General features: G+C 36.1%; 1 pseudogene; it reads right to left on the reverse strand.

The window, feature by feature from the left end:
* Positions 1-4,022: 4,022 nt before the first annotated feature.
* On the reverse strand, positions 4,023-4,671 carry LOC124246479 (peroxiredoxin-6-like; annotated as a pseudogene).
* Between the last annotated feature and the right edge of the window lie 2,147 nt (positions 4,672-6,818).

The following is a 6,818-nucleotide window of genomic DNA, read 5'->3' on the forward strand; positions in this document are numbered from 1 at the left end:
AATAGTAATAAATTAGAGTTATACACCTAAACAAATACTGTTGAAATTCTCTAAGGGAAAAGTTAAGCATCCTACAATCATCCAAGCAGAAAATTGGCACTTGTAAAGGAAAAAAACCCAACTGATTTTAGAGCTTTTTTTCTGCTTTATTAGATGCTAGAAGAATTTGAAGCAGTATGAATAGCCTTAGTTTTTAAAAATAATTTATTTTTCTAAATATGTAATGAATTTAAACAGTTGGAAATTCAAAAGTGACAGAAAAGTGTACAGGAAGTCTCCTTCCACTTCTGTCCCTCAGTTAGACAGTCAACCTCTCCACAGGCAATCAACTTTTGTCAGGTTTTTGTGTATATCCTTCCAGGTATATCTTATGCACATGTATGCAAATTCATTTTCACATATAATTGAACAATGCACGTTTTTCTTTTTGTTTAGCTGAACCATAAGTCTCAGAGATTATTCCTTAATAGTATAATAAAGAACTCTCTTATGAGTAGATGGCATCCATAGCACAGTGTATTAGCTATCTATTGCTGTAGAGTGCACCACATCACAACTCAGTGGCTCAAAACAGCAATTCTTTGTAAGTATAGCTTACGTATCCGTATGTGGCTGAGGATTGGATTATCTGTGTTGGACTTGGTTGGCAAATTCTGCTAATCTGGGTTTACTTGTGCTTCTGCGAATTGAATGGTGGGCTCTATTCTAGGTTGGGCTGGACTGAAACACCTTATTTGAAGACATTTCTGCTATTACCTTCCTCCCAAGACCAGTGGAATAGCCTAAGCATGTGCTTCTCATGACAACAGTAGAAACACAGGAATGAACAAGAAAAAAATACAGACCAATACCTCATGTGAATATAGATGCAAAGATCCTTTAAAAAATACTAGCAAATCAAACTCAGCAAAATATAAAGAGTGTTATATACCATGACCAAGTGAGATTTACACCCAGGAATGCAAGGTTAGTTTAACATCTGAAAGACAATTAATGTAATAAACCATATCAATAGAATAAAGAAAAAATGACCAGCTTAATTGATGCAGAAAAAACATTTAACAAAATTCAACACCCCTTCATGATGAAAACACTATACTCCCTAGGAATATAAGGGAACTTCCTCAAACTGATGAAAGGCATCTACAAAAAACCCATAGCTCACATCACATTACATGATAAAAGACTGAATGGTTTCCCCCTAAAGATAGAACCAGTACAAGGATATCTTCTTTCACTTCTATTTAATATTGTACTGGATGTTCTAGCCACAGCTATTACGCAAGAAAATAAAAGCAATCTAGATAAGGAAGGAAAAAGTAAAAGTACCTCTATTCTCTGATGACATGATCTTTTTTATATAGAAAATCCTAAGAAATCCACCAAAAAAAACTAGTAGTGCTAATAGAAAAGTTCAACAAGGCTGCAGGATAGAACAATCAATTTTATATACATATACTAGCAATGAACTATCTGAAAAATGAAATTAAGAAAATAATTTCGTTTAAAATACCATCAAAATGAATAAAATACTTAGAAATAAATTTAGCAAAAGAAGTGTAAGAATTACATACTGAAAACTACAAGGTGACATCAAAGATGGTGGGATAGGAGTTCTCTACCATCATCCCCCTAGAGAACATCAGTTTTGGCAGTCACGCATGGACAAGAGTACTTTTGTGGGAGTTTGGGCATTCAGCAGAGACGTTCCAACAAACAGCTAGAACAAAAACATCCAAGAATAGATGCACCAAAGTGGGTAAGAGGAACAGTTTCGCTTTGCACACATCAACCCTCCCCCAAGGTGGCATGACTCATTGCCAGGACAGATCCACTTGGCCAGAGATTTTGCCCATGGGGGAAAGGGAGAGCATGTGAGTGAATGTTCAGCTTCCCTAGTGGTGCAGGAAGAGCCTGAAGAGGCCCACTTGTTTCTTTCTTGCCTCACCCAAAGTGCTGAGGTGATCTATAAGGCTGTGGGTTTGGGAGTGGCTAGGAGCATAGCAACCAGGGTTCAAAACTCATCAAAGGGATGATACTAGCTGCTTCATGGTTCTTCCTCCTGACTGACTTGTGAATTCCATCAGGAAGCTTGCCCACAAGCCACTGGGGATGCCTTGCCTCTGGGCCCTCACAACTGGCCCAGTAAAGCTGTCCTTCAGAAATGAAGGAAAGTTGAAAACTTTCCCAGACAAACTAAAGTTCAGAGTTCATTGCCACTAGACCAGCCTTACAAAAAAATCCTAAAGACATGTCTTCAAGCTGAAATGTAAGGTCACTAATTAGCAACATGGAAACATATGAAAATATAAAACTCACTGGTAAAGATAAATATACAATCAAATTCAGAATACTCTAATACTGTACTGGTGGTGTGTAAATTGCTTAATTCTAGTATAAAAGTTAAAAGATAAAGTTTTAAAAATTAGTATAGCTACAATAATTTGCTAATGGACACACAGTATAAAAAGATGTAAATTGTGACATCGAAAACATAAAATGGGAGGAGGAAATAAAGGGTATAGTTTTTGTAGGTGATTGAAGTTAAGTTGTTATCAGCTTAAAAGAGACTGTTATAACTGCAATATGTTTTATGTAAGTTTCATGGGAACTACAAAGCAAAAATCTATAGTAGAATCAGAAAAAATAAAAAGAAAGGAATCGGAGCTGGCCTGGTGGCGCAGTGGTTAAGTTCGCACGTTCCACTTCTCGGTGGCCTGGGGTTCACCAGTTGGGATCCCGGGTGCAGACATGGCACTGCTTGGCACACCATGCTGTGGTAGGCATCCCACATATAAAAAAGTAGAGGAAGATGGGCACAATGTTAGCTCAGGGCTAATCTTCCTCAAAAAAAAAAGAAAAGAAAGGAATCAAAGCATACCACTACAGAAAATCATCAAATCTCAAAGAAAGAAAGCAAGAGAGGAAGAAAAGAACAAGGGAATTACAAAGCATCCAAAAAAATATTAACAAAATGGGAATAGTAAATTCCTCCTTGTCAATAATGACTTTAAGTGTAAATGGATTAAATTTTCCAATCAAAAGACATAGAGTGGCTGAATGCATTAAAGAAAAGAAAAAAACAAGATCCAACTATATAATGCCTACAAAAGACTCACTTCACCTTTAAGGACACACATGGGGTGAAAGTAAAGAGATGGAAAAAGACATCATGCAAATGGAAACCAAAAGAGAGCAGGGGTAGCTATACTTACACTAGAAAAAATAGACTTTAAATAAAAAACTCTAACTAGAGATGAAAGTTATTATATAATGATAAAAGGGTCAATTCGTGAATAGGATATAACAATTGCAAATATATGCACCCTTATTGGATCACCTAACTATATTAAGCAAATTTTAATAGATCTGAGGGCAGATTTAGACAGCAATGAAATAATGGTAGGGGACTTTAATACCCTACAATGCATAAATCATCCAGACAGAAAATCAATAAGGAAATATAGGACTTGAACTACACTTTCAACCAAATGGACCTAACAGACATATACAGAACATTCCATCCAACAGCAACAGGATATACGCTTTCTTCTCAAGCACACATGGAAATTTTCTGAGACAGGTCATATATTAGGCCATGACACATCTTAACAAATTTAAGAAGACTGAAATCATACCAAGCATTTTTTCTCACTACAATGGCATGAAACTAGAGATCAATAACAGGAAGAAGGCTGGAAGTTTTACAAATAGCTGAAAGTTAAACAATGTACTCCTAAACAACCAATAGGTCAAAGGAGAAATCAAAAGGGAAAACAAAAAATATCTTGATATAAACAAAAATGGAAATACAACCTACCAAACTGTAGCAAAAGCAATTCTTTTTTTTTTTTCAGTGCTATTTTTATTTAATAATCCAGAATATAGCAACCTAAAGACCTTGGCTATGATTACACCAGGATGTTTTTATAGAATTACTGCAGAAAAACATAACTGGCAGCTGGCATCCTCTGGCTCACTGTGCTAAGTGAGCAGCTTCAGCACTAACTTTTTGGAGAGACTTAAGGCTGGGGAGGGTAGCAGAGGTATTTCTTGCCAGACAGGAGCTCTTTGGTGACGACTCCTTTAGGGGAAAGTTTGGAAGGGATGATTGGAAGGACCACCATGCTATCTCCAGTCTTCCAATCAACCAGGGTGTCAAACCACTTTTTGGCTATCAGCTGGAGAGAAATAGCTACTCCAAGAATCTCATCAAAGCATCTGCCAGTGGTGGCTGTGTAGAGGATAGATAACTTCAGTTTCTTATTAGGACCAAAAATAAACACCACACATGCTGTCACAGGCATGCCCTGTTCCTCTTTCTCTACTGGATTCATCATGCCTACACAATGGCCAGGTCCTAATCCTTTTCATCAATGATGGGAAAAAGTAACATTTCTGTGGGCTTCTTACCACTGTAAACATTGATATCCTGCTTCAGGCAAGATTGTGTATTGAAAGGGAAATCATCCCAACATTCCTCTTGGCAAATTTTGGTGCCAGCTTTGTGGCTTTGTCAAGCTCTATGGTACATACTGGAATAAAGTCCCAAGGGTGGGAGAAGAGAATGCTCCATGTGTCTCCCAGATAGTTGTGGAAATGGATGGGGCCAATGGTAGTATTGGCCTCAAATTTGGGAGCCTCGTCCCCAACAAGGAGACCTCCTGACATAGCAGAAATGGTGACATGGGAGGATAAGAAGGCACAGCAAAAGCAGCCAACAGCCAGCTGGCTCTGGAGATGGAGGTCAAAAGCAGTTCTAGGAGGACAGAAATGAATGCCTACATTAAGAAAAAAGAAATATTCATATAAGCAAGCTAAATTTACACCTCAAGGAACTAGAAAAAGAAAAACAAACTAATCCCGAAGTTAGAAAAAGCAAGGAAATAATAAAGACTAGAGCAGAAGTAAATGAACTAGAGACTAGAAAAACAATAGTAAAGATGAACAAAACTAAGAGTTGGGTTTTTGAAAAAATAAACAAGATTGACAAACCTTTAGCTAGCCTAACTATGAAAAAAAGAAAGAAGACTCAAGAAAAGATAAAATCAGAAATGAAAGAGACATTACAAATGACATCACAGAAATACAAAGATCATAACAGACTACTATGAATAATTATATGCCAACAACTTGGATAACCTAGAAGAAATGGATAACTTCCTAGAAGCATACAAGCTACCAAGACTGAATCATGAAGAAATAGAAAGTCTGAATAACTAATAAGGAGATTGAATTAGTAATCAAAAATCTCCCAACACAAGAAAAGCCAGGACCAGATGGCTTCACTAGAGAATTCTATCAAATATTTAAAGAAGAATTAATGCCAATACTTCTCAAACTCTTCCAAAAAATTAAAGAACAAGGAACACTTTCTCATTTTACAGGGCCAGCGTCACACTGATACCAAAGCCAGACAAGGACACTACCGGGAAAGAAAATTACAGACCAATATCCATGATGAACATAAATGAAGACTACTAACAAACTGAATTTAATAACACATTAACAGGATCATGCATGATGATCAAGTTGGATTTATCCATGGGATGCTAGGATGGTTCAACACACACAAACCAATAAATGTAGTATGATACATTAATGAGGATAAAAATTGTGTGATCATCTCAATAGATGCATAAAAAGCACTTGACAAAATTCAACACGTTTTCATGATAAAAACTCTCAACATATTATGTAAAGAATGTACCTCAACATAATAAAGGCTACATATGACAAGCCTACAGCTAACATCATCTCAATAATGAAAAGCTAAAGGCTTTTCCTCTAACATCAGTAACAAGACAGTGCCTATTCTTTAATCACTGCATTCTGTTCACCATATTACTTGAAGTCCTAGTTAGTCAGAAAGGAAGAAGTAAAAATGTCTCTATTTGTAGATGATGTGGTCTTATATAGAGAAAACCCTAAAGATTCCACCAAAAAAATGTTAGAACTGATAAACAAATTCAGTAAAGTTTCAGGATACAAAATTGATGTATGAGAATCAATTGTGTCTCTATACACCAACAATAAGTTATCCCAAAAAAGATATCAACAAAACAATCCCATTTATAATAGCATCAAAAATTATACTTAAGAACAAATTTAACCAAGGAAATGAAAGGCTGTACACTGAAAACTATAAACAATGAATAAAGAAATTGAGGAAGACACAAATAAATGGAAAGATATCCCATTTTCATGGATTGGAAGAATTAATATTTTCATGTCATTCATACCCAAAACTATTGACAGATTCAATGCAATCCCTGTCAAAATGCCATTGACATTTTTCACAAAAATAGAAAAAACAATGCTAAAATTCATAAGGAACCAAAAGGGTCCTAAATAGCCAAATCAACCTCGAGAAAGAAGAACAAAACTGGAGGCATGACACTTCCTTACTTCACATTATACTACAACCTGTAGTAGTCAAAACAGTATGATATTGCCATAAAAAACAGACACGTGGAACAATGGAACCGAATAGAGAGCCCAGAAATAAACCCATACATATACGATCAACTAAACTTTGACAAGTGTACCAACAACACACAATGGGGAAAGGATAGCCTCTTCCATAAGTGGTATTAGGAAAACTGGTATTAGGATATTCACAACGGACCACAGAAAAGAGGGGGAAGTCTGATTCTTTTCAAACACATTTTAGGTGCATGGATTAATACATGCTGAACACCAACTTTGAGAAACTACAAAGACCTTTACCTTCTTTTATATTTTTCCAAATATTGATCATTCTTCATTTCCTACATTTAGCGAAAGTATGGGATGAGTAGAAGTCTGCAAGCCAAGAG

Source organism: Equus quagga, chromosome 11 (genome assembly GCF_021613505.1).
Source record: "Equus quagga isolate Etosha38 chromosome 11, UCLA_HA_Equagga_1.0, whole genome shotgun sequence".
Taxonomy (NCBI): Eukaryota; Metazoa; Chordata; class Mammalia; order Perissodactyla; family Equidae; genus Equus; species Equus quagga.